This window comes from Coregonus clupeaformis, chromosome 33, assembly GCF_020615455.1.
Source record: "Coregonus clupeaformis isolate EN_2021a chromosome 33, ASM2061545v1, whole genome shotgun sequence".
Taxonomy (NCBI): Eukaryota; Metazoa; Chordata; class Actinopteri; order Salmoniformes; family Salmonidae; genus Coregonus; species Coregonus clupeaformis.
The window spans coordinates 20,578,063-20,592,831 of NC_059224.1; positions in this window are offsets into that span (position 1 = coordinate 20,578,063).

Here is a 14,769-nt window from a genome sequence, read left to right on the forward strand (position 1 = left end):
GGCGTCGCACAATTGGCCCAGCGTCGTCCGGGTTTGGCCGGTGTAGGCCGTCATTGTAAATAAGAATTAGTTCTTAACTGACTTACCTAGTTAAATAAAGGTAAAATTAAAAATTAAAAAATTAAATACTGTAGCTCAGTATAGCTCTGCATTGACATGATTGTTTGACAGTAGGTGGGGGCGGGAGGTCCTGTATAAACACAAACTCACTTCCTTGACAACTTCCTTCACAACAGCTCTGCTCAACAGCTCTGCGATGCTCCGCGAAGTGTAAGAAGTATGTAAGAAGTACTTTTATACTATTCCAGGTATTCCTTAAAGAGGTAGGGTTTCAAGTGTCTCTGGAAGGTGGTCAGTGACTCCGCTGTCCTGGCGTCGTTGGGGACCTTGTTCCACCATTGGGGTGCCAGAGCAGCGAATAGCTTTGACTGGGCTGAGTGATAACTGTGCTTCCGTAGAGGTAGGGGGGCTAGCAAGCCAGAGGTGGATGAACGTAGTGCCCACGTTTGGGTGTAGGGTCTGATCAGAGCCTGAAGGTAAGGAGGTGCCGTTCCCCTCACAGCTCCGTAGGCAAGCACCATGGTCTTGTAGTAGATGTGAGCCTAAACTGGAAGCCAGTGGAGTTTGCGGAGTGTGCGGAGGAGCGGGGTGACATGAGAGAACTTGGGAAGGTTGAACACCAGACGGGCTGCAGCGTTCTGGATAAGTTGTTGGGGTTTAATGGCACAGGCAGGGAACCCAGCCAACAGCGAGTTGCAGTAATCCAGACGGGAGATGACAAGTGCCTGGACTAGGACCTGTGCCGCTTTCTGTGTAAGGTAGGGTCGTACTCTGAGAATGTTGTAGAGCATGAACCTGCAGGATCGGGTTACCGCTTTGATGTTAGTGGAGAACGACAGGGTGTTGTCCAGGGTCACGCCAAGGTTCTTTGCACTCTGGGAGGAGGACACAATGGAGTTGTCAACCGTGATGGCGAGATCATGAAGCGGGCAGTCCTTCCCCGGGAGGAAGAGCAGCTCCGTCTTGCCGAGGTTCAGTTTGAGGTGGTGATCCGACATCCACACTGATATATCTAACAGACATGCAGAGATGCGATCCACCACCTGGTTATCAGAAGGGGGAAAGGAGAAAATTAATTGTGTGTCGTCTGCGTAGCAATGATAGGAGAGACCATGTGAGGATATGACAGAGCCAAGTGACTTGGTGTATAGAGAGAATAGGAGAGGGCCTAGAACTGAGCCCTGGGGGACACCAGTGGTGAGAGCACGTAGTGCGGAGACAGATTCTCGCCACGCCACCTGGTAGGAGCGACCTGTCAGGTAGGACACAATCCAAGAGTGAGCAGCGCCGGAGATGCCCAACTCGGAGAGGGTGGAGAGGAGGATCTGATAGTTCACAGCATCAAAGGCAGCAGATAGGTCTAGAAGGATAAGAGCAGAGGAGAGAGAGTTAGCTTTAGCAGTGCGGAGAGCCTCCGTGACACAGAGGAGAGCAGTCTCAGTTGAATGACCAGTCTTGAAGCCTGACTGGTTTGGATCAAGAAGGTCATTCTGAGAGAGATAGCAGGAGAGTTGGCTAGAGACGGCACGCTCAAGAGTTTTGGAGAGAAAAGAAAGAAGGGATACTGGTCTGTAGTTGTTGACATCGGAGGGATCAAGTGTAGGTTTTTTGAGGAGGGGTGCAACTCTCGCTCTCTTGAAGACGGAAGGGACATGGCCAGTGGTCAAGGATGAGTTGATCAGCGAGGTGAGGTAAGGGAGAAGGTCTCCGGAAATGGTCTGGAGAAGAGAGGAGGGGATAGGGTCAAGCGGGCAGGTTGTTGGGCGGCCGGCCGTCACAAGTCGCAAGATTTCATCTGGAGAGAGAGGGGAGAAAGAAGTCAAAGCATAGGGTAGGGCAGTGTGAGCAGGACCAGCAGTGTTATTTGACTTAATAAATGAGGATCGGATGTCGTCAACCTTCTTTTCAAAATGGTTGATGAAGTCCTCCACAGAGAGGGAGGAGGGAGGGGGAGGAGGAGGAGGATTCAGCAGGGAGGAGAAGGTGGCAAAGAGCTTCCTAGGGTTAGAGGCAGAGGCTTGAAATTGGTAGAAAGTGGTAGAAAGTGGCTTTAGCAGCAGAAACAGAGGAAGAGAATGTAGAGAGGAGGGAGTGAAAAGATGACAGGTCCGCAGGGAGTCTAGTTTTCCTCCATTTCCGCTCGGCTGCCCGGAGCCCTGTTCTGTGAGCTCGCAATGAGTTGTCAAGCCACGGAGCAGGAGGGGAGGAGAGGAGGGTTGAGGAGGCAGAATCAGGAGATCGGAGGGAGAAGGATTTAGCAGAGGGAAGAGATGATAGGATGGAAGAGGAGAGAGTAGCGGGAGAGAGAGAGCGAAGGTTGCGACGGCACATTACCCTCTGAGTAGGGGCAGAGTGAGAAGTGTTGGAGGAGAGCGAGAGAGAAAAGGATACAAAATAGTGGTCGGAGACTTGGAGGGGAGTTGCAGTGAGATTAGTAGAACAACAGCATCTAGTAAAGATGAGGTCAAGCGTATTGCCTGCCTTGTGAGTAGGGGGGGACGGTGAGAGGGTGAGGTCAAAAGAGGAAAGGAGTGGAAAGAAGGAGCAGAGAGAAATGAGTCAAAGGCAGAACTGTGAGGGGTGAGCCATCCACAGGAAAGGAATTTATCAAGGCGTCAAGCTCATTGATGAACTCTCCAAGAGAACCTGGAGGGCGATAAATGATAAGGATGTTAAGTTTGAATGGGCTAGTGACTGTGACAGCATGGAATTCAAATGAGGTGATAGACAGATGGGTCAGGGGGAAAAGAGAGAATGTCCATTTGGTAGAGATGAGGATTCCTGTGCCACCGCCGCGCTGACCAGATGCTCTCGGGGTATGCGAGAACACATGATCAGACGAGGAAAGAGCAGTATGAGTAGCAGTGTTTTCTGTGGTAATCCATGTTTCCGTCAGCGCCAAGAAGTCGAGGGACTGGAGGGTAGCATAGGCTGAGATGAACTTTGCCTTGTTGGCCGCAGAACGGCAGTTCCAGAGGCTGCCGGAGACCTGGAACTCCACGTGGGTCGTGCGCGCATGGACCACCAGATTAGAGTGGCCTGTGCAGAGAGGAGAGAACAGGGATAGACAGACACATAGTTGACAGGCTACAGAAAAGGCTACAATAATGCAAAGGAGATCGGAATGAAATTAACTAAACCCTCTGTCATGTGGCCTACTAAATCTAAAATAAAATGTTTCACTTTCAGTCATTAGATGAAACAAGCTGTTAATTACGTACAGTATATTTAATATGACAGTCTTATGTAGCCCTTACCACTGACAGTTCAAATAAAGTGTAAACCTGCTCTAGGGTCTCTACATTCTCCACCCCTCCTAATACACTCCCCTTTGTCTTCTCTTTTTAAGGAACATGTTTTTGCTTCTACAAGCAACAGCATTTTCCAACAGCTTCCCGTTGGTAACCTTGTTCCATGTCTACATGGGCCTTTCGAGTACTCTGACAGAAAACTACTGAGAGTACAGTTTTTGGCAGTGACCATTTCAGCCTGACAAAAAGCATCCATGTGGAAGGTGTGGAGACACAGACACCTCTGTCTGCTTTGCACGCACGCACGCACACACACACACACACACACACACACACACACACACACACACACACACACACACACACACACACACACACACACACACACACACACACACAAACACACACACACACACACACACACCCACACACACACACACACACACACACACACATCACACACACACACACACACACACAGCTAGTCTTTAAGTGCCAGACAATTGTTTTCTCCATTATCTCAAAGGAGAAAGGGAGAAGCTCGTCTAATGAATTAGAGCTTATAGACTGTGTCTCTCTTCTAATGATTAAAGGTCTGAACGAGCAATCACCATGTAATCTTCTCACAGTGTATATCATTAGAGCAGAATCACCCCTCTGGAATTTAGCTATGACATTCTAGGAGCTAACTCCTGTTGCTTATTGCAATATAATAACATTTAATACATTGAACTTGAGGAAGATGAATCTTCCTTTGTACTGCATAAAATAAAAATTGCTTTTGATTTTGTTTGTGCAAACCAAGTTTTTAGTCACGGCAGGCTTATCTAGAGTGAGGTGACCTTTTTGAATTGACTGCAAACAAAAAATAACTGCTTGAGAAAAACAACCTTCTGCTGCCAGAGGCTCTTATCTTTTAATTTGAGCACTTTCTTTATCTCTCTTCCCCCCAATCACACGCTTCTCTCTGCAGACTCAGGCAGTGCTGTGTGAGTACCCTTCAGTGTATGAAAAGTGAAATATGAATTCATATTCTATCAGTGAAATGGGATGGAATTCGGAAGGTTTTACTACAGATTGGGCATACAAAGGAGACCAATACAACTCTGGAGTAACTTTGGATCACAAATTGATTTTCAGAGGCAGAATAAGAATATTCTCTTAGGTGAGAAGAAAGGACAATAGATTGAAAATAATTACAATATACAAGCTAGCTTTTTAGTGAAGGTCTGGGATTTCTACAGCACCAAGAAAAGTACTTGACACAGTGAAGAAAAAGTGGTAGCAAAAACCAACGGCACTCCAGAGCATTACATCTAGGGTTTAATCAGGATGGGTGTACTGCAACCTCAGCTAAAGACTGTTCAGATAGAAAAGCGTAAACCAGACATTACCATCTGTTATGTAGAAAAGGGGATTCTGTACATCACATTTCTATCTGCCACCCTCCTAAATGTTCCATCTCACTGAATTAGCCTCTGGTACCAATGGCAGGCAGCTCTGCTGTCTCTGCTGTCAGATTAGGGTTAATTTGCTCCCAGCAGGGTCTTCAATTACCAATGATTAAAACCCCTTTGGTGTGCTGCTTTAAGAGAGGAGAGTCCAGAACAACACGACAGACTGCAGATGGAGATAGGGAGTGGCTGTGTCAGCACATTCATTGAGGAGAGAATTTATCTCTAATGCAGACATGGGTTCAAATATAATGTATTTTTTGTTTTATTTTAGCAGTGATTAATGATCATTCCAGGCTATATGGAACCAATAGAATAGTCCCAAAAGTGCAACCCCCCCTATCAAGCATGTGCAGCTATCACAGATATATATATAACCGTTAGCTAAAGCCAATTTCAAGAAAAGCATATAATCAAAACGTACTTGTTTTGTACATGACAAAACTAGGGTTGCAAAATTCCGGCAACATGCCCTAAATTCCCAGGTTTTACAGAAATCCCGGTTGGAAGATTCCCGTAATCAGAAAGGAATAAGCAGGAAATCTGGAATCCTCCGACCAGGATTTCTGGAAAACCTGGGAATTTTGGGAATGTTACTGGAATTTTGCAACCCTAGACTTTCAGGTTCTATAATCTAAACAATTGTGGTGTTGTGCAACAGGAATACTGTTGCAGTAAAAGCTAAAGGTCTCTGTAGCCTAATAGACCCAGGCAGTCATAAATGCATAAACAAGGACACAGCAACTCAATTTGATCACAAGACACATCTCTATTGGATTTGGGAACCAGAGAAAGCACAGACACACAGCGCCAATCCCCAGAGTCCTCTGTGTGTGTCTGTGCATTTGTCTCATTCTAGTTCTCATACTCAGGAAAAACCACAGCGCCAAACACACTGATGGACTAAGCTTAACAGATCATCATATTCAATATGACTGAGAACATGTTTTATAAAGCATGGTGGAATACAGGATATGTACAGCAGGGCATACAAATGCTGTCATATTCACTTATCTAACAAACAGTATCTGTTAAATCTCTCACCCTTTCTTTCTCTATCTCTGTCCTTTATCTGAGTCAAATCTTATTTTCCATCTCTCTCTCTTTTGTATCCCAATCCCGCTTTCCCTCAAACCTCCCTCCCTCCCTCCCTCCCTCACTCCCTCCCTCCCTCCCTCCCTCCCTCCCTCCCTCCCTCCCTCCCTCCCTCCCTCCCTCCCTCCCTCCCTCCCTCCCTCCCTCCCTCCTCCCCTCACTGTGTGTTTGACACCTCTGTTGTCACAGACTCCAGGATGGAGACTGCTGCTAACAGGTGCTCTCTGCATGCATTTGCATTAACACTACACACACCATACCTTTCATGACACCCTCATGACACCCTCATGTTTCCAGTCTCTTTGTGGAAATGTACATACATGTTTTTTACATACTTAAAACTCCCTTTGCCTAGTTCTAATTCAGCAGGCAGAGCTTGTCATGTTGTGTTTCCTTCACCAGTGTGCCAGAGCCAAGATTTTAAACAGAGAGGAGGACAGTTAGCCAGGTGGTACATATCGTCCACAAGTCACACATTTCATTTTCACAAGCAGATAAACAATCACACACACACACACACACACACACACACACACACACACACACACACACACACACAAACACACACACACACACACACACACTCTTTCGCCATATCCTTGTGTGTACCTGTGTGTGACCGTGTAAGGTTGGATTTAAGTGGGCATGAATTATAATGTCCACAGACGCACCGGAGAGGTAAATGGAATTGCAGCAACATACAGTTGAAGTCGGAACCTTAGCCAAATACATTTAAACTCAGTTTTTCACTATTCCTGACATTTAATCCTAGTAAGAATTTAGTTAGGATCCCCACTTTATTTTAAGAATGTGAAATGTCAGAATAATAGTAGAGAGAATGATTTATTTCAGCTTTCATTTCTTTCATCACATTCACAGTGGGTCAGAAGCTTACATACACTCAATTAGTATTTGGTAGCATTGCCTTTAAATTGTTTAACTTAGGTCAAACGTTTCGGGTAGCCTTCCACAAGCTTCCCACAGTAAGTTGGGTGAATTTTGGCCCATTCCTCCTGACAGAGCTGGTGTAACTGAGTCAGGTTTGTAGGCCTCCTTGCTCGCACACGCTTTTTCAGTTCTGCCCACAAATGTTCTATAGGATTGAGGTCAGGGCTTTGTGATGGCCACTCCAATACCTTGACTTTTTTGTCCTTAAGCCATTTTGCCACCACTTTGGAAGTATGCTTGGGGTCATTGTCCATTTGGAAGACCATTTGCGACCAAGCTTAACTTCCTGACTAATGTCTTGAGATGTTGCTTCAATATATCCACATAATTTTTCTTCCTCATGATGCCATCTATTTTGTGAACTGCACCAGTCCCTCCTGCAGCAAAGCACCCCCACAGCATGATGCTGCCACCCCCGTGCTTCACGGTTGGGATGGTGTTCTTCGGCTTACAAGGGTCCCCCTTTTTCCTTCAAACATAACGATGGTCATTATGGCCAAACAGTTCTATTTTTGTTTCATCAGACCAGAGAACATTTCTCCAAAAAGTACGATCTTTGTCCCCATGTGCAGTTGCAAACCATAGTCTGGCTTTTTTATGGCGGTTTTGGAGCAGTTTCTTCTTCCTTGCTGAGCGGCCTTTCAGGTTAGGTCGATGTAGGACTCGTTTTACTGTGGATATAGATACTTTTGTACCTGTTTCCTCCAGCATCTTCACAAGGTCCTTTGCTGTTGTTCTGGGATTGATTTGCACTTTTCGCACCAAAGTACATTCATCTCTAGGAGACAGAACGCGTCTCCTTCCTGAGCGGTATGACGTCTGCGTGGTCTCATGGTGTTTATACTTGCATACTATTGTTTGTACAGATGAACGTGGTACCTTCAGGCGTTTGGAAATTGTGGAGGTCTACAATTGTTTTTCTGAGGTCTTGGCTGATTTCTTTTGATTTTCCCATGATGTCAAGCAAAGAGGCACTGAGTTTGAAGGTAGGCCTTGAAATACATCCACAGGTACACCCCCAATTGACTCAAATTATGTCAATTAGCCAATCAGAAGCTTCTAAAGCCATGACATCATTTTCTGGAATTTTCCAAGCTGTTTAAAGGCACAGTGAACTTAGTGTATGTAAACTTCTGACCCACTGGAATTGTGATACATTGAATTATAAGTGAAATAATCTGTCTGTAAACAATTGTTGGAGAAATGACTTGTGTCATGCACAAAGTAAATGTCCTAACCGACTTGCCAAAACTATAGTTTGTGGAGTGGTTGCAAAACGAGTTTTAATAACTCCAACCTAAGTGTATGTAAACTTTCCGACTTCAACTGTACACACAAATACACACAAATACACAAACAAACACACATACACACAGGCACACACACACACACACACACACACACACACACACAAACCCCACACACAAACACACACACACACCAGAGAGTGAGAGTGCCCCCTGTGGTGTGAACCTCCATTGACTCCTCTCTCCATGTACAGTGCCTTGCAAAAGTATTCATCCCCCTTGGCGTTTTTCCAATTTTGTTGCATTACAGCCTGTAATTTAAATTGATTTTTATTTGGATTTCATGTAATGGACATACACAAAATAGTCCAAATTGATAAAGTGAAATGAAAAAAATAGCTTGTTTAAAAGAACTCTAAAAAATAAATAACAGAAAAGTGGTGCGTGCATGTGTATTCACCCCCTTTGCTATGAAGCCCCTAAATAAGATCTGGTGCAACCAATTACCTTCAGAAGTCACATAATTAGTTAAATAAAGTCCACCTGTGTGCAATCTAAGTGTCACATGATCTCAGTATATTTACACCTGTTCTGAAAGGCCCCAGAGTCTGTAACACCACTAAGCAAGGGGCACCACCAAGCAAGCGGCACCATGAAGACCAAGGAGCTCTCCAAACAGGTCAGGGACAAAGTTGTGGAGAAGTACAGATCAGGGTTGGGTTATAAAAAAATATCAGAAACTTTGAACATCCCACGGAGCACCATTAAATCCATTATTTAAAAAATTAACGAATATGGCACCACAACAAACCTGCCAAGAGAGGGCCGCCTACCAAAACTCACGGACCAGGAAAGGAGGGCATTAATCAGATTGGCAACAAAGACACAAAAGATAACCCTGAAGGAGCTGCAAAGCTCCACAGTGGAGATTGGAGTATCTGTCCATAGGACCACTTTAAGGTCGTACACTCCACAGAGCTGGGCTTTACGGAAGAGTGGCCAGAAAAAAAGCCATTGCTTAAAGAAAAAAATATGCAAATACGTTTGGTGTTCGCCAAAAGGCACGTGGGAGACTCCCTAAACATATGGAAGAAGGTACTCTGGTCAGATGAGACTAAAATTGAGCTTTTTGGCCATCAAGGAAAATGCTATGTCTGGCGCAAACCCAACACCTCTCATCACGCCGAGAACACCATCCCCACAGTGAAGCATGGTGGTGGCAGCATCATGCTGTGGGGATGTTTTCCATCGGCAGGGACTGGGAAACTGGTCAGAATTAAAGGAAGGATGGATGCCGCTAAATACAAGGAAATTATTGAGGGAAACCTGTTTCAGTCTTCCAGAGATTTGAGACTGGGACGGAGGTTCACCTTCCAGCAGGACAATGACCCTAAGCATACTGCTAAAGCAACACTTAAGTAGTTTAAGGGGAAACATTTAAATGTCTTGGAATGGCCTAGTCAAAGCCCAGACCTCAATCCAATTGAGATTCTGTGGTATGACTTAAAGATTGCTGTACACCAGCGGAACCCATCCAACTTAAAGGAGCTGGACCAGTTTTGCCTTGAGGAATGGGCAAAAATCCCAGTGGCTAAATGTGCCAAGCTTATAGAGACATACCCCAAGAGACTTGCAGCTGTAATTGCTGCAAAAGGTGGCTCTACAAAATATTGACTTTGGGGGGGGTGAATAGTTATGCACGCTCAAGTTTTCTGTTTTTTTGTCTTATTTCTTGTTTGTTTCACAAAAAAAAATATTTTGCATCTTCAAAGTGGTAGGCATGTTGTGTAAATCAAATGATACAAACCCCCCAAACATCAATTTTAATTCCAGGTTGTAAGGCAACAAAATAGGAAAAATGCCAAGGGGGTGAATACTTTCTTAAGCCACTGTACTGTTTGACTAGACGCAGCAAGCTGTAAAGAGATGTGGAAGTATCCTCCATCTGAGTAAAGCTAAATAAATGATATGTAATTTGACTTGTAAATTAGACGTCTATCCCCCGTTAAATGAAGATGAATGCAGAGGAACCATTAGAGTTAAATCTGGACCATAAATCAGTGTTAAAAATGATTAACTGGGCAGTCAGTGTGTGTGTGTGTGTGTGTGTGTGTGTGTGTGTGTGTGTGTGTGTGTTCTGTGGGTGTAATACATATGTAAATTGTGTATGCATTTGTGTTACAGTAAGTGTGTGTGTGTGTGTCAACGACTGTGTGTATACCCCCGCCCCTCGTTCCCCGGCGTGGCATGTGATGTTTTTCTAATTACTCTGAAAAATGAGTGAGAGCGTCTCCGTTGGACTGTGACACCAACTCCGTCGCCACGACGCCTCACATACATCACGCTAATTGGCTCAAATAGCTTTAATATGCCACCATGTTGCCTTCATGGATCAATGGTGTCGCCTCTGAATATCAAAACAGAGACAACACGGGGAGAGAAAGAAGCGTTACGTTCAATAGGCGGCCAAATGAATGTTGTATTTAAGTTTTAATCTGTTTATTATCTAGTGGCGGTGAGAGAAGTAATTAGCGGTAAGTGACAGAACATTAGGTAGGGGAGGAAACGAAAGGACTGGGTGTTGCTGTTTCTGATGCATATTCATTATTTTTTCTCACTGGGGCCGCGCACGTCCACACACGCAAGCATGCACACACAGACACACACACATAAACACATACGCACACACACTTTTGCATGCCTGTCCAAATGTCTCTGTAATTACAGCTAGGCCTGACACCACACTAGGGGAGGGAGGGAGAAAGGGAGGGTGGAAGGTTGACGTTGAAGGCCAATGTGCATATCAACGATATTCACTGACATACTGTATGGCAAAATTTTTCAATGCATAATGCTAAAGGTTTTGTGTGTGCTCAGTTCATTACTGAATAAATGTGTACTGTACTGCAGTACAGTACTACTTTACTGTTAGGGCACTTCAATCATTAAAACTAATATTCTCTAGAAGCATATATTGGTCCTCTGTAGCTCAGCTGGTAGAGCACGGCGCTTGTAACACCAGGGTAGTGGGTTCGATCCCCGGGACCACCCATACACAAAAATGTATGCACGCATGACTGTAAGGTAAAGGCTAAATGGCATATTTTTTTGGGATGAGTGGACATGAGTGAAGGTACTATAATCCGGTTCCTTTACAGCCTAAAACGTCCATTAGTATCTTAGTCTTTGACACATTCCTCAATACTAATCAATCTGACATAAATATCATACTATGACAGAAAGCAGAGCTACATATCTATTTTCAATCAATAGCAACATGATATACTGTATCCTCTATCTCCATACGTTTCAGTCACCTATAGTTGTATGTGAGATCCAACACCATAAAGACCAATGTAACATTCTCAACCTAATCAATACATGGTCTCTAATACCTATCTTTCCTTTTGGAGAGTAGTGTAGGTTCACTACCATGTTCTCTGTTACCTGTAAGTGTATGGTAGATGACCAACAGTAGAGGTTCAATGGGGTTGACTGTAAAGAGTCCCTGTATTCCTCTGGGTTCTAAAGGCAGGAAGGACACTGAACTCTGTGTGAACTCTCTTCCTAAATACTGAACCCTTATGGGAACAGAGACAGAGAGTAGGCCGGATGAGGGGTGCCTGTGTGCCATTTCTACAATAGAAAAGAAAAGCCTAAAGTTTTTTTCTAGGCTGTGTAAATACTGCAATGCAGGTAAATGAATCCAGACTGTATTCTGTTTGTGGATGGGTACTATAAATCCATGTAAATCAAATGCACCTGTCCTCTACGTCCTTGATAAGCCATCTGGGGAGATTTCTCATCATTTCATTGGGCTCATGTGCGTGTGTGTGGGTGTGTGTGTGTGTGTAAACTACATTGCTCACCTATAGTGAGTAATACAGGCAGTCCTCGGTCTTTCCCTTTCTCTCTCTCTCTCTCTCTCTCTCTCTCTCTCTCTCTCTCTCTCTCTCTCTCTCTCTCTCTCTCTCTCTCTCTCTCTCTCTCTCTCTCTCTCTCTCTCTCTCTCTCTCTCTCTCTCTCTCTCTCTCTCTCTCCCTCCCTCCCTTTCGCTCTCTCTCTCTCTCTCGCTCTCTCTCTCTCTCTCTCTCCCTCCCTTTCGCTCTCTCTCTCTCTCTCTCTCTCTCTCTCTCTCTCTCTCTCTCTCTCTCTCTCTCTCTCTCTCTCTCTCTCTCTCTCTCTCTCTCTCTCTCTCTCTCTCTCTCTCTCTCTCTCTCTCTCTCTCTCTCTCTCTCTCGCTCTCTCTCTCTCTCTCTCTCTCTCTCCCATCCCTTTCGCTCTCTCTCTCTCTCTCACTCTCTCTCTCTCTCTCGCTACCTCTCTCTCTCTCTCTCTCTCTCTCTCTCTCTCTCTCTCTCTCTCTCTCTCTCTCTCTCTCTCTCTCTCTCTCTCACTCTCTCTCTCTCTCTCTCTCCCTCCCTCCCTTTCGCTATCTCTCTCTCTCTCTCCCTCCCTTTCGCTCTCTCTCTCTCTCGCTCTCTCTCTCTCTCTCTCTCTCTCTCTCTCTCTCTCCCTCCCTTTCGCTCTCTCTCTCTCCATCCCTTTCGCTCTCTCTCTCTCTCTCGCTACCTCTCTCTCTCTCTCTCTCTCACTCTCTCTCTCTCTCTCTCTCTCTCTCTCTCTCTCTCTCTCCCTCCCTTTCGCTCCCTCCCTCCCTTTCGCTCTCTCTCTCTCTCTCTCTCTCTCTCTCTCTCTCTCTCTCTCTCTCTCTCTCTCTCTCTCTCTCTCTCTCTCTCTCTCTCTCTCTCTCTCTCGCTACCTCTCTCTCTCTCTCCCTCCCTTTTGCTCTCTCTCTCTCTCTCTCTCTCTCTCTCTCTCTGTCTCTCTCCAGATGTCATTTGATAAAGCAGCTGTGGAAGAGATTTCTCTTAGTGTCAATGGTTTCTTTTTGCCCATGAAATGTCGCTGGAACGATAAACATGGTTTCTTAGTGACTTTCTCGCATTACATTAAACCCCTCCCACATCATCCATATTTGACCATGTCTAAAAACTAAAATCTGGCTTTGGGTTTCTGCTGCTTTATCACATTATTGCAGCTGCTTGTATTCAAAGGCACGGCTGTGTGTGTATGTGTGTGTGTGTGCGCACGTGCTTGCAAATGTGTTGTGGTGCATGTGTCATACTATGAAGGGAAACCCAGCTGGCAGAGGGAGCATGCACTTACTTTAAACTCTGCAGCCGAGAAGCCTGTCTGACAGCCGCGTCCCCAACCCTCGCCCCATCTATTCCTTGAGTTTAGCATAAACACGGCTGTTTGTGTGTGTGACGGAATGGGACGCAGGCTGTAAACAGTGGGGGCAGGAGTCTGCTGTTCCACGGTCCCCCTCCAGCTAAGGGACGCGGCATTGGGAGGACGCCCAAATATGAGCTTGCGAGCCTGGGGAGAGAGCGAGAGAGCCGGCACAATGTGTCTCCACTGGGTGTTGATTCTGCAGTCAAAGATAAGCAAGAATGCTATTCATCTTCATTGATGTAGCCATACAATAGAATCTACATCCAGTACAGGCCTATATGTGCGTGTTTGTGTACTCTATGTGAATCATTATTATTATTCAGTTGGCCACAAGATCGGGAGAAGTTAACTTCAACAGTAAGCCTGTGGTAGAAAAATAATCGTTTGTAATTGCCTAACATCATAGAGGAGGCATTGCTAGACTAGCTAACATTTATGTGTGTGGTAAAGTTAATAGTCTTAACCAGACCTGGCATGGAGATGATGATTGCTCACTAGTGTATAGGTCCATATAGAGCTTCATTTAATAGAGTCTGTGCCCTTGCAGTCCATTTACATTAAGGCCAGTGAGAAAATAAACCAGTCCTATGGGAGGTTAAAACATCTAGAGATATCTCTGCAAGCACACTTTAGCACATGCTTGTACACACATAAACACATATTAGTTCACACAGTATGTGCTTGATCAAGGCTTGAGAATCTGTATGCCAGGCAAATTGTCTATGCACATAGCATACACAGATCTTATTGATGATATTCAATGCATTCGGAAAGTATTCAGACCCCTTGACTTTTTCCACATTTTGTTACGTTACACCCTTATTCTAAAATTGATTAAATAAAAAATGTTCCTCATCAATCTACACACAATACCTCATAATCACAAAGGAAAAACATTTTTTTTGAAATTTCTGCAAATTCATTAAAAATAAAAAACAGAAACACCTTATTTACATAAGTATTCAGACCCGTTGCTATGAGACTCGAAATTGAGCTCAGGTGCATCCTGATTCCATTGATCATCCTTGAGATGTTTCTACAACTTGATTGGAGTCCACCTGTGGTAAATTCAATTGATTGGACATGATTTGGAAAGGCACACGCCTGTCTATATAAGGTCCAACAGTTGACAGTGCATGTCAGAGCAAAACCAAAGCCATGAGGTCAAAAGAATTGTCCGTAGAGCACCAAGACAGGATTGTGTCGAGGCACAGATCTGGGGAAGGGTACCAAAACATTTCTGCAGCATTGAAGGTCACCAAGAACACAGTGGCCTCCATCATTCTTAAATGGAAGAAGTTTGGAACCACCAAGACTCATCCTAGATCTGGCCGCCCGGCAAAACTGAGCAATCGGAGGAGAAGGGCCTTGGTCAGGGAGGTGACCAAGAACCAGATGGTCACTCTAACAGAGCTCCAGAGTTCCTCTGTGGAGATGGGAAAACCTTCCAAAAGGACAACCATTTCTGCAGCACTC